Genomic DNA, 14,975 nt, shown 5'->3' with positions numbered 1-14,975 from the left:
TCTTTTTATTAGTTTCATAGAATGAAAACATAACATAACAATATTACAAATAGTAGGAGATACATTGTTACAGTTAAAATAAATAATTATAAGACCAAATAGTATAAATTGACAAAACTCCCAATCGTGTAGAATAGGAATGAATAATACAAAGCAAAAAAAAACTGAAAAAAAACATGAAAAAGAAAAAAAAACCCTATCCTAAAAAAAACTAAACAGAATTAGTCAACTAAACGAAAGACTTGGGCAGTACTAACAACTTAAAAATGGGAAAGAAGAAAACCTTAGTGTCGACGACTCCGCTCCTCTCAACCAGCAGTACAGAGAGATAAAAGAGTACAGAGAGATAAAACTGCTATCTTTGGGTTACCAATGATAGATTCAAGTTACTTAACCTCTTCAGCACGTAGGATGATTGCATTTCTTACCCTAATGGCTAGAAGATCTATTTTGCTGAATTGGAAAGAGATTAGCCCTCCTACTGTATTCCATTGGTTTTCACAAACTATGGTGTGTCTGAATTTGGAAAAAAGTAGAAGTGCGGTTTATGACCCTTCCAATAAATTTGAAAAAACTTGGAGGCCATTTATTCAGCATTTGACCATTTCCAAACTTGTTTTATCTCTCTGTACTGCTGGTTGAGTTTGCATCATTCTGCTACAGCAGGAAAATATGAATAGTCTTTGATGTGCGGTCAATGCCATGTGACATATCTTCTGCTTTCACATAGGCTGTCCCATGTTCACATGTAAAACATCGCTTAACCAAACCAATCCTCAAATTACCAAGCTCTGTGCAGCAGATATACATTTATCATTTGTAAATATTTGCCATTTTAAAATCAACGAAGTAGCAAGGCAAAAACCATTTTGCTTAGTGTATTAAATCTCGCTACTAACTTGTTTAAGCTGGATGATGTATGTAGATGGATTCATTCTAGGGAAAGAATTACATTTTGCATGGATACAAAAAAGCTGCTTATCACATTAAACAGTGATTCAAACGTGAAATGTACTGAAGCACATGAAAATATGGATTTTATGGATCAAAATTTGTTCTAAATATGTATTGACCCCAATGCATGAGCAGGAATGAGAACAATGTACCCTTGAACCTTTTGGAAATAATTGACAATCGTAGCAGACAATGATTCTAGAAAGATGAATGGCTAAATACGAACATTTGAAAACAATTTGTATATGAAGCATGTATATAACTTCATCTTGCTTTCAAATTTTTCTTTAATTGTGGTATACCAGTAACGAATAAAGTAATTCAGTAAATCATCGGAGATCCTGATGCAGGGTTTTAACCCAAAATGTTGGCAATTCCTTTCCTTCCACAGATGCTGCCAGACTTTTCGTTGCTCCAGATTCCCTCATCTGCTGTACCTTAACTTTCCATCAGTGATCTATTGTCAGTGCTATAACATTTTAAGTACTTACTTATTCATTTAACTAAAAAAAATAATTTTAATTTCTATTGTGTATCTTGTTCAGCTACAGAGAAGGTATTTCGTTTCTTTCAGCAAATACTGAAGTTATGAAATTTCTTTATATTTACTTCAACATAAGTTAAAAAGCCAGGAGAAAGATGAGGTGGGAAAGCAGACAGAAGTCTTAACCTGGCAGTGCACTTGATAAGATATTCCTGGAGAAGCATCAGGGGGAACCATGCTGAAATGGGCATTCTTCTACCTGGGCCCTACCCATATCCTACACTTAACATTTAAGAATAAGAATCTGAGAAACAAGAAAATGCTTGTGTTTCATGAATTTAGTGAAGGGCACACTTGTGAAAAAAAAAGAGCAAGAAGTTGGCACTGAGTTAAAATAAAATAATTTCATAGAATAACTGGATAACACACACAAAATGCTGGAGGAACTCAGCAGGCCAAGCAGCATTATGGAAAAAAGTATAGTCGATGTTTTGGGCTGAAACCCTTCGACTGGAGTTCCTCCAGCATTTTGTGTGTGTTACTTGGATTTCCAGCATCTGCAAATTTTCTCTAGTTTCTGATAGAACAACTGGAATTAGCTTAGTGGTTGAAGTTGGAAGAAGTTGAAGGCTATCCAATTCTGGTTAGTGGAAGCAAGTTGTGAATGTTTCATGTTGGCAATAAGCAATAGGAAACTTCAGATAGGCTGAATTGCTTATAACTGACCTGCAAACGCCATAAAATTAAATTGGGATTATATTAGAGCAACAGGTATCCTTAATAATTTATCATAAATGAAATTGGCTTCTTTAATCATGTTTGAGAAAGAAAGAGTACAGGTAGTTTATTGACATTTATTTCAGGGACCACCCATTCAAGTTCCAGCAGGAGTCAACCAAGGCAAGGCTATTGAGATACAATCAGTAATATTTATATAATTTTGATCAATTATGATTGTTTAAACACTGGTATGAGTGTTTGCAGTTCTACTTTGTTCAACAAAATTCTCAGTTCTTTGTTTGCAGCTAGGAAAACAGTATCGTTACAGATCTATTCTGAAACTCACTTCAAGAATGGAAAGAACAAATACTGTGAACATATTTCCTAGATTACAGTATTTGTTTCAAACATTACCAATACAATTGCCACAGAAATTTTTTCAAGAGTTAAATAAATGTGTGAGAAAATTTCTTTGGAAAGGTAAAATGTCAAGAATATCATTGGAAAAATTGACATGTAAATTTGAGTTAGGAGGGTTACAACTTCCAAACTTTAAGAATTATTATAAAGCAAATCAACTTAGATTTATTGCATCTTTTTTCGATGATCGAAAACCAGCATGGATTACAATAGAATTAGACAAGATAGGAGAAATTAGACCTGAAGATTTTATATATAAATGGGAATCTAAATGGATACGGGAAAAGAAAGAATCTCCTATATTAATACATTTGATTGATCTACGGAATAAGATAAATGTTGATAATGAAATACAAAAATCTTTATTAGCAAGGAGACCTTTGTTTCAAAACAGACATATTCCTTTTACAATGGACAATCAACTTTTATATAATTGGTACCAAAAAGGGATTAAATTTATAGGAGATTGTTATGAACGAGGTATATTGATGTCATTTGAACAATTAAAGGATAAATATAAAATATCAAATAATACTTTCTTTTGTTACCTTCAATTAAGGGCTTACTTAAAAGGTAAGCTGGGTCAAACAATGTTTTTGCCAAAACCTAATGAAATTGAAACTTTAATTCAAAAAGAGAAAATTAAAAAATTTATTTCTTGTATGTATAATTTGATTCAAGAACAGACAATTAAACAAGGAATCCATAAGTCAAAACAAAAATGGGAAACAGATCTGAATATTAATATTGATGAAACAAATTGGTCAAGACTCTGTCTTGACAGTATGACAAATACAATAAATGTTCGACTTAGATTAGTACAATATAATTTTTTACACCAATTATATATTACACCACAAAAAATAAATAGATTAAATTCAAATCTATCCGATAAATGCTTTCGGTGTAATCAAGAAATTGGTACTTTTTTACATTCTACTTGGTCTTGTTTTAAAATTCAATCCTTTCGGATAAATTTAAGAGTCTTATTGGAACAAATTACTGGAACTCAACTTCCACATAACCCTGTATTATTTCTATTAGGTGATATTGAAGGGATAAAGCCGAAACTTAAATTGAATAAATATCAGAAAGAATTTATGAAAATTGCCTTGGCAGTAGCTAAGAAGACTATAGCAGTTACTTGGAAATCTGATTCGTGTTTAAGTATGAATCGTTGGAATAATGAAATGGCTAGTTCTGTTCCACTCGAAAAAATTACTTATAATTTAAGAGATAAATATGTAACATTTCTGAATATTTGGCGCCCTTATTTACAAAAGATAGGATGGCATATTTAAGTGCTCCGATAAGGATTTCGGTCCCTTGGGGAAAGTAATGAATAAGTATACCAAATTTATTTTGAACTCCATGGAGCATGTGGAAACCTTCCAATACCCAGGCGGTTCTTCTCTCTTCTTTTTTTTCTTCTTCTTTTTTAGGTAGGACTATATATGGCGGGGGGGGGGAGGGTTAAGGGGAGGGGGGAGGGTAGACACTATCTTTTCATGTATTCATTTTGAAAATTCAGTAAAAATTATATTAAAAAAAAAAGAATGGAAAGAACATACATTGGCCCTCATGGCCCTTCTGAAGATGCCACATCCCCAGTTTAGTGCTCAGTCAAATAGTCAAAACTTTCAGCAGGGGTGTCTTCAAGAATTAGTGCCTATTAAATCTGAGCTGTTCCCTATTAAAACTAAAAGATAACAATAGTAAACATTGGTCTATATGACTCAAAACTGGATTGCAATCCGGACACTTAATATATGTGATATAACAGCCTCAACACTTTGAATCACCACTGAACTAAAATGAGGCCAAACAAAATAAAATACTGCACATGCAAATCAAGCAAGGAGTCAAGTCATCTACTACCAGCCTCTTGCGCACGCAGTAGACTGAAGGGAAGATTATACTGATTAATCCTGACTTGCTCGATGTCCATGGAATGCTAACAGTTCATGATGCTGAATATGGTCGTGGATAAGTGGTGAGAATGTTTAAATTCTAAGTGACTTCTTTTCAAATTAATAGTGCATTCATTTTCAAAGTTCAAGTTCAAAATAAATCTATTGTTAAAGTATGTACATGTCACCATACAGTACCCTGAGATTCACTTTCACAGTAGATACAAAGAAACATGATAGTGATAGAATCAATGAAAAAGCAACACACAAACAAAAGTGGACAAAACAATCAAAGTATAAATGATGAGAGACCGTGAAAATACAAAAAGAAAAAGCAAATAATAATAAGTAATAATACTTGGAACATTAATCCACTCTGCAAATGAATGAAGCTGAAATCATATTCTCCATTTTCTGAACCAAGTCGAGTTCAACAAGAATGTGGAGTTATGGCCTAAATGTAATGGGAGAGGCACTGAAGTGGATGAACGGGTCACTGACATTTAATAAGAACTGTGCAGAATTAAAGGAAATACAATAAACATTATGCCAACAGGGCCGTTAACTGAAGTTCTTAAACTGAAATCAGTCTTCTCTGTGGAAGCCACTAGCAGTGTGCCAGGTGTTGAAGGGTGCGAGGGAAGAGAATGAGTGCAGTTACTATTACAAGGAGAAGGTGATCAAAAAGCTGAAAGACCTAAAGGTGCATAAGTCACCCAGACCAGATGAACTGCACCCTAGGGTTCTGAAAGAGGTTGTGGTAGAGATGGTGGAGACACTAGTGATGATTTTTCAAGAATCATTGGACTCTGCGATGGTTCCAGAGGACTGGAAAATTGCAAATGTCACTCCACTCTTTAAGAAAGGAGGAAGGCAACAGAAAGGAAATTATAGACCAGTTAGTCTTACCTCAGTGGTATGGAAGATGTTGGAGTCAATTGTTAAGGATGAGAGTACTTGGTGACACAGGACAAGATAGGACAAGGTCAGCATGGTTTCCTTAAGGGGAAATCTTGCCTGACGAATCTGTTGGAATTTTTAAAGAGATTACGAGTAGGATAGATTAAAGGGATGCAATCAATGTTGTATATTTGGATTTTCATAAGTCCTTTAACAAGGTACCACAGATGAGGCTGCTTACCAAGTAAAGAGCCTATGGTTTTACAGGAAAGTTACCAGCATGGTTAGAGCATTGGCTGATTGGCAGGAGGTGACGAGTGGGAATAAAAGAAATCATTTCTGGTTAGCTGCCAGTGACAGGTGGTGTTCCACAGAGGTTGGAGTTGGGACCACTTCTTTTTATGCTGTATATTAATGATTTAGATGATGGAATAGATGGTTTTATTGCCAAGTTTGTGGATGATATGAAGACAGGTGGAGCAGCAGGCAGTTTTGATGAAACAGGAAGGCTGCAGAAGGACTTAGACAGATTAGGAGAATGGGAAAGAAAGTGGCAAATGAAATACAATGTTGGAAAATGCAAGGAAATACATCTTGGTAGAAGAAATAAATTTGCAGACTATAAGGGTAAAGAGAAGGGTATTGCTATTGTCACAACCACAGACTCTGCTATGAAGCCTGGTTTACCTAACACTAATTATTTAGTGTTAAGTTACTGCTTCCGAGTTGCAGTGTCAGCATTAGATTTCAGTTTTAATTAATGGCCCTGTTGGCCTAGGGTTTATTGTTTCTCCTTTAATTCTGCACAGTTCTTATTAAAAGTCAGTGAACAGTTAATTCACTTCAGTGCTTCCCCCTCTGAACTTGGGCCATATCCGCACATCATTGCCAGCAGGATCCAAAATACAAGAGCAGGGATGGGATGCTGAGGCTTTATAAGGCACTGGTGAGGCATCGCCTTGAGTATTATGAACACTTTTGGACTCCTCATCTAAGAAAAGATATGCTGGTATTGGAGAGAGTTCAGAAGAGGTTCCAGTAATGAAAGGGTTATTATACAGGGATAGTCTGACAGCTCTTGGTCTGTATTCACTGGAATTTAGAAGGATGAGGAGGGGATATCATTGAAACCTTTCAAATGTTGTAAGGCCTAGACAGAGTAGATGTGGAAAGGAAGCTTCCTATGGTGGGGGAGCCTAGGACAAGAGGGCACAGCTTCAGGATAGAGAGACGTCCATTTAATACAGAGATGCGGAGAAATCCCTTTAGCCAGACATGGTGAATTTGTGGAATTTGTTACCGCAGGCAGCTGTGGAGGCCAGGTGGTTGGGTGTATTTAAGGCAGGGATTGATAGGTTTTTGATTGGTCACGGCATCAAAGGTTACAGGGAGAAGGCCGGGGTCTGAGGAGGGGATAAAAGGACCAGTCATAATTGAATGGCAGATCAGACTAGATGGGCCAAAGGGCCTAATTCTGCTCCTATATCTTATTGTCTTATAAAAGCTAATGCTGATACTGCAGCTCAGAACTTAACACTAACTATATACTGCTCCTTTCCAGCATCAATCTAAACGGTAGTCTTCTTTCTTAGACCAAAGAAAAGGGGTAAGTAGGGAGTGTTGACTTTTCTGTGCTTTTGTTCAATATTCAACAGGACTGAAATGAGAGGAAGGGAGTTAAATACAGTTGAAATGAAATAGTAATTGGTGTATTCCACAGGCAGTTGGCTGAGCTGAAGTTTATACTGATAAATGCTGTCTCGCTCAGTGTCTATGGAATGCTGACTGTTCCTGCATACATTCATATCCATAACAGAAAGGGGTACTCGGCCACCTCCAGCCAGTGTCACCATGCTTCCAGGGTTTCCTTAACAGCCAGAAGTTCTCAATTCCCAACATCGTAATTACACTCGGCAGGAGTCAACTGACTGGAAAGAAATGCACAGTGGTGCCACAGATTATCCACAGAAGAGTTCTGAGAGAGCAAAGCTCCATTCTGACATTTGAGGTATCAACCTTGTTGATGAATTGGAGTCAGGGCATCAGGGGCCAAGGCTGATGTGTCTATTAAAGAGGAAGATATGGTAGATGCTGGGAGCGGGACTGGCCTGGCTGAAGGCAGCTGAATTGCAGCAGTGAGAGTGGAAACGACTGTCGCCTGATTTTGGCTGTCAATGGTAAGATGCTGAACCACGGCTTTGAGAGCAGTAAATGCTGCCATCTGGTTGTCTGTGGTGAGTTGCTGAACTGTTGCTGTGAGAGCTGAAACCTGCTCTTCTTGCTTGGACTGGGCTTGCTGATCTGAAAGTAGCTGTCACACTGTGCAAAACTTGGTCTCTGCTGATTTTAGCTTCTCCTCCATGAACTTCAGTTTGGGCTATGCTCGCCGCTTGGCAAGTAGCTGTTGCACTGCCAATGCAGCCTCCACTGACTGTAACTTCTCTCCTATCTGACTAATGAACGTGAAGGGCAGGGTCAGCTGTTCTCTCTCCATTGGGTCCATTTCATTTGCGGAAAAATCCTGCTGGCAATGATGTGCGGATATGTCCCAAGTGCAGAGGGGGAAGCACTGAAGTGAATTAACAGTCCACTGACTTTTAATGAGAACTGTGCAGAATTAAAGGAGAAACGATAAACCCTAGGCCAACAGGGCCATTAACTAAAACTGAAATCTAATGCTGACAATGCAAGTCGGAAGCAGTAACTTAACACTAAATAATTAGTGTAAGGTAAACCAGACTTCAGAGCAGCGTCTGTGGTTGTGACAATAGCATTACCCTTCTCTTTACCCTTAGGAAGCACAAATGAAGTCTGTCTTCAGTATGTGAATCAATGAATAACTGAGACAAAGAAAAGCAGAAGTCCTTACCTGCTATATGCTAAATGCTGTTTGACCAATGATTAAAGTTTATCACAAAACTCCATCAATCCAGCAGACTTAGGACTTAGGGTTATTGGATGAGCATATTTTTCAGGATATCAGATGTTTGGATGTTATTCCCACTTATGTCCAAACACATTTTTATTCACTTTTTAAAGATGTTTACACATATTATAATAAACTTCTCTGTGAATCAGGCAGATTTAAAGGAAACATAGGAACTGGGGCTCTATTGAGTAGAAAGTAACATGAACACTAGTTCCCAGAAAGGATGTGGGAAATGGTGCCTTGTGAGACTGAAGAAAGCACAGTAAACACTACCTAGTGAACCAGATGCTGAGGCTTCAGGATTTCCAGATACTTGGAGTACAGATTGTCAGAGCTTTACAGTAAACAGACAGAATTTACCTCCTATTTTTCATCTTAGGTCCTGGCGAGGTAAGTTTTCCCCTCCCATTTTTGAACCCAGTAATGAGCCATTAACAGATAATATTCCAAATACAGCACCGTAAATTCTGGTGTATAAGCCGACCCGGAGTATAAACCGACCCCCCCATTTTCAAGGTTAAAAAAGTGACTTTTTCATGTTACCTTTGTATAAGCCGACCCCTTTTGTAGAGGTTTTTGATTTAACCAGAAAAGATCACAAGATCTCACATGCCGGTACTCAGCTTTGCCAGATCTAGAACCTGGAATTTTTGTGAACTAGTACCTGCTAAGAAAATAGGCCTACACATTGTAGAGTGTTATAAGCGAATTCTTAATAAATAAATCAGGGAGGGAAGTTTTGGATTAGGTTCCCATTGGTAAAGAATCCTCTGAAATGTAACCCCCGTGAAACCATTTAGCGTCCATTGTAATCTCATTAAAACATAACATGGGGTGGCGGGATCAGTACGTGTACTCAGTATTGAGTTTGTGACCACCATGTACAAAAGATTTAAACGAATGCGATATGATGCTGGCTTCAAGCTGAAGGTCGTTGATTTTGCTAAGGGAACGAATAATTCTGCAGCTGCTAAGAAGTTTAGTGTAAATGAGAAACAAGTGAGAGAGTGGAGAAAGGCAGAGGACACGCTGAGGGAAATGCCAAAGGCAGAATGTGCAAACCATGGGAAGACATGCCAGTGGCCAGAACTGGAAGAAAAAGTTTTAGACTGGGTGAATCACCAGCGATCGTCTGGATACATTGTACCAGAGAAATGATTCGAGTTCAAGCGTTACATTCAAGAACGTGGCTGGATGGACGAAGCGGGTTGCTTTAAGTGGGTTAAAGAGGTGTGGCGTTGACTTCCTGAAGGTTTTAGGAAGGAAAAGTCGCTACTTGTCTGGGACATGTTCAAAGCGCACTTGTCAGGTGAGACAAAAGCAGCATTGAAAGCTGAAAATACAGACATCGCAGTCATCCCTGGTGGTTTGATGTCCGTGCTCCAGCCACTAGATGTGAGCTTAAACAAACCATTCAAATAATTCATGCGTCGACAGTGGAACGAATGGATGATGTCTGGAGATCAGTCATTCACTCCAGCGGGAAATATGAGGGCCGCTTCTCTATCTACGGTTTGCAAGTGGGTATTTGTGTTCTTTTGTATTTGACTCAAAAACAGCCAATAAATACGACCTGTCTTCCGTGTATTCGTTTTTCCAAAGTTGGCCACCCTCTGTGTAAGCTGACACCCTAATTTTAGGACCAAAATTTAGGGCCAAATTCTTGGCTTATACACCAGAATTTATGTTATTCCTCCTATTCTTTCACCACAGTGCAGAGAAAAACTGTAAATCTATATTTTTTTACAAAGTGGCAAAAGGCCATTTCAGCCTATTGACTCTCTGTCAACTCAATAATGTTCACATTATTCTCCCTACCTTCGCATCAATTTCTTCCTCCTAAGATCATACTCTTCCAAGATGTTATATATTCATCTAAGGAATGGGGGCTTTACTGGTTGAGCCACCATTTAATTGCCCACACATTGTTGACCTAGAGAATGATAGTGATCTGCTTTCTTGAACCATTGCAGTACTTGAGGAGTGGATATGCCCTACATTCTATTGGGAAGAGAGTTCCAAAACTCTAACCCAACGACAGTAAGGGCACGACAATATCTTTTCAGTTCTGGACAGTCTGTGGCTTGGAGTGTGTGCTTTTGTGTTCCCATGCGTTTGCTGCCTTTGCGCTAAGCTGGTGGAGGTCACTGGAAGTTGCTGTCATGGTGAATTGCTGCAGGGACTCATCTGTATTTGTAAATGGTACAAACTGTTGCTACTGAGTGTCTGTGGTGGGCCAATGATTGTTGATGGGTGTCAATAAAGTGAGCCGCCATGGCCTGTATGACGTTAGGCTTCTTGAGTGTTGTTGAAGCTGCACTCAGTCAGGCAAGTGGAGAGAGTTCCATCACCTCCTGTCTTAAAACTTGTAGATGCTGGACAGGCTTGGGCACTTCATTCAGTACCAGATTCCTAACCTCTGACCTGTTTAGTTTCTATATACTCTGGGGAATTCACTGATGCTCATCTTTAGGATGTGGGAGAGAACAGATCACTCAGGCAAGATACCTGTAATCAAAGGGAGAACATGTGATTTCACATTGAAGGTCAGGATTAAACTCAGGTCATTGTAACTGTGAGAAGGCAACCCTACCCACTGCACTATGGAGACACAACTGGTAGTGTATTAAAAGGAAAGGAAATTCTCTTACATGTAGTGATGACTTTCAGCAGACTGAAAAGCTTGAGCATGTAGATATTAAGAAAGAGGATGTGTTAGAGCTTTTGGAAGGCATCAAGTTGGATAAGTTGCCAGGACCGGATGAGATGTACCCCAGGTTACTGTGGGAGGCGAGGGAAGAGATTGCTGAGCCTCTGGCATGATTTTTGCATCGTCAATGGGGACGGGAGAGGTTCCGGAGGATTGGAGGGTTGCAAATGTTGTTCTTTTATTCAAGAAAGGGAGCAGAGATAGCCCAGGAAATTGTAGACCAGTGAGTCTTACCTCAGTGGTTGGTAAGTTGATAGAGAAGATCCTGAGAGGCAGGATTTATGAACATTTGTAGAGATATAAAATGATTAGGAGTAGCCAGCATGGCTTTGTCAAGGGCAGATCCTGCCTTACAAGGCTGATTGAATTTTTTGAAGATGTGACTAAACACATTGATAAAGGTAGAGCGGTAGATGTAGTGTATATGGATTTCAGCAAGGCATTTGATAAGGCACCCCATGCAAGGCTTATTGAGAAAGTAAGGAGGCATGGGATCCAAGGAGACATTGCTTTGTGGATCCAGAACTAGCTTGCCCACAGAGGGCAAAGAGTGTTTGTAGACGGGTCATATTCTGCATGGAGGTCGGTGACTAGTGGTGTGCCTCAGGGATTTGTTCTGGGACCCCTACTCTTCATGATTTTTATAAGTGACCTGGATGAGGAAGTGGAGGGATGGGTTAGTAAGATTGCTGATGACACAAATGTGTGAGGTGTTGTGGATAGTGTGGAGGGCTGTCAGAGGTTACAGCGGGACATTGATAGGATGCAAAACTGGGCTGAGAACTGGCAGATAGAGTTCAACCCAGATAAGTGTGAAGTGTTTTTGGTAGGTCAAAGATGATGGCAGAATATAGTATTAATGGTAAGACTCTTGGCAGTATGGAGGATCAGAGGGATATTGGGGTCCGAGTCCATAGGATGCTCAAAGCAGCTGCACAGGTTGACTCTGTGGTTAACAAGGAGTACAGTGTATTGGCCTTCATCAATCATGGAATTGAATTTCGGAGCTGAGAGGTAATGTTGCAGCTATATAGGACCCTGGTCAGACCCCACTTGGAGTACTGTGCTCAGTTCTGGACGCCTCACTACAGGAAGGATGTGGAAGCCAGAGAAAAGGTGCAGAGGAGATTTACAAGGATGTTGCCTGAATTGGGAGCATGCCTTATGAGAATAGGTTGAGTGAACTCGGCCTTTTCTCCTTGGAGCGACGGAGGATAAAAGGTGACCTGATAGAGGTGTATAAGATGATGAGAGGTATTGATCATGTAGATAGTCAGAGGCTTTTTCCCGGGGCTGAAATGATTGCCACAAGAGGAGACAGGTTTAAGGTGCTGGGGAGTAGGTACAGAGGAGATGTCAGGGGTAAGTTTTTTACTCAGAGAGTGGTGAGTGCGTGGAATGGGCTGCCGACAACTGTGGTGGAGGTGGATACGATAGGGTCTTTTAAGAGACATTTAGATGGGTATATGGAGCTTAGAAAAATAGAGGGATATAGATAAGCCTAGTAATTTCTAAGGTAGGGACATGTTCGGCACAACTTTGTGGGCCGAAGGGCCTGTATTATGCTGTAGGTTTTCTATGTTCTATGTTTCTATATCAAAAATGTTTTCTGAGAATTAAGGCTTCACCAAAATTATTACATTTGACTCCATCAGTCTGATATTGTATTTGCGAAGGTGCAGTGTTTATTCCAAAACAGATTGTTGTTTGTCCTTATGTAGTGAATGTCTGTATGTAACTGATATGTTATGAATGTCAGTATGTCTGCTCCTTTTAACTAGAATCCAACATGTCAGGATTACAAGGTTTCACTTTATTAGGTTGTATCAACAGTTTGCTTATCTCAAATTATGTAGCTCTGTGCCAAGAAGCCTCATACATCACCTTTATTTGCTGTTAAAAGTCACTTTCTTCAAGTCAAGTACTAAAAGATACTGGAGTGCTGCCATATCATCAATACTTTGGAAATTCTATTTAATTTCTCTGTATTGATTATTTCTCACTGCTGCCACACACCCGATTTACTTGGTCATTTCTATTGCTCACACATCTGTCATCTTGAAGACCCAACGTGTTAATTGTATTCTATGGCACAGAAGTCTTACAAATTAATATTGAGGAGAAGCACAGCGAAGTCTCTGGAGTGCATCAGGTTTAGTGAATGAAGTAATCTGTTATATTCCACTTGACATATCTTCTTCCCTGTAGTTTATTTTTTCAAAATTCTTTTTGATATCCTGGTATTTCATATAGGGAGAAGAAAGAAGAACTTGAATTATAAGTGACCTGGTAATCTGCTTTACGTAAATTTCTTGAAGTTTAAGAATTAGCCAGGACACTATGGAAAACTTCCTTTGCTTTTCTTTGAAATGGGATTGTAGCAGTACAGTGCTACGGTTGGTAGCTATGCATCACAGATCAGTGAGTTGCTTTCAATCCATACCTCCAGTATTGCCTGAGTGGAGTTAATATGTTTGCCCTGTAACAACGTCAGTAAACCCATTTCCCACTCATATACCAAAGACGCGCAGGTTCATAGAATTGAAAATGGCCCAAGAATGTACAAAAACAAGCAACATACACAAAATGTTGGAGGAACTCAGCAGGCCAGCAGCATCTATGGAAAAGAGTACAGTTGACGTTTCGAGCCGGGCCCCTTCGGCAGAACAAAACCAAATAGGCCAGTCAGCATAAAACTAGACATCAGATCCAGACATGAACAAGAGGAACTAAAGCCATTTGATTGACTCCATTCAGATCTGAGAAATCAATTTTGGGGCAGTTTGGGCATTACAATGATGCAGCAATTAGGGCTGCTATTTCACAGCTCCAGGGACTTGAGTTGAACACTGACTTCAGGTGCTGTATGGAGTTTGCACTTTCTCACCATGACATTGAACAAACTTGATAACCTGGCATTAATTCCACTGACTTATTGGTCAAATAACTTTGCATATGGACAACTCACCAATAATTTTGATGTGCTTGAATCACGTTGCCTTCTCTCAATATGTTTAGTGAAATATGTAACAACTGATTACATTGTAAATCATTGGCTCTGATTCAGATTGACTGCCTGGTACAGAAACTGCAAATGAATTTGTTGGAACTGGAAGTTACTGTTTACCATAATTCAACATAGTTGACAATTTGAATATCTGCATCAGTACTTTGTGTGATGGCAATTGAAACTGAATGATTCTGATGTCGCAATTGTTCTTGAATAGCAGTGCAAAATAGGCCAGGGATAAATCTACTTGATTTTTATTTGTGGTTTTGTTTCTCACTGTTTACAACTCAAGCAGAAAGCAAGTGGAGAGTGAAATAATGGTCTGTCTGTATCTTGTTTTACGGCAGTTGGAAATAAGGGTCTGGTTGACTGAAGGCTATTTGTACTGCCTACAGTCCATTTTAATTGTTTAATTGTGCAGAAGATACATTACAAATCGGTAAAGAAATGTTTTTAAACTTTCTAATTGGAAATAATTAAACTCAATTGGAGAGAAAACTGCTGGGATCAAATCAATGCAATGTGTAGCAGCTGTTGGATCAAATGGCCTGCAGGACACCTGTAGCTTGGGAGCAGTGTTCTTGCTTTGTATGTTTGTGTAAGAAGAGACAAGTCAGGCAGTTTCAAAGAAAAAGAACAGTAGATGTTATAGGATGGTGGGCTGTAGCAAAACAGGAGTAATTGTAACCAAACTATCTTAGAACTACAGCAGTATTCCAGTAAAACAGAAAGAGCACCAAGGTATATTATAGACATGTGTAAATGAACGATAGTAATTACTGGCAATGCAAATTAAATTTAGACTGAACTTCTTTCTGTTTCTTTCCACACCATCTGCAGGAATGATATTGTGTAAAGTAACGGAGCTCAGTTTTAATCATTTTTTATTAATCACCTATTATATGTAAATGATTTCAAATGTAGTTGCCTAAATTAGT

Source organism: Mobula hypostoma, chromosome 17, assembly GCF_963921235.1.
Source record: "Mobula hypostoma chromosome 17, sMobHyp1.1, whole genome shotgun sequence".
Lineage (NCBI taxonomy): Eukaryota > Metazoa > Chordata > Chondrichthyes > Myliobatiformes > Myliobatidae > Mobula > Mobula hypostoma.
This window is presented reverse-complemented; position numbering follows the sequence as displayed.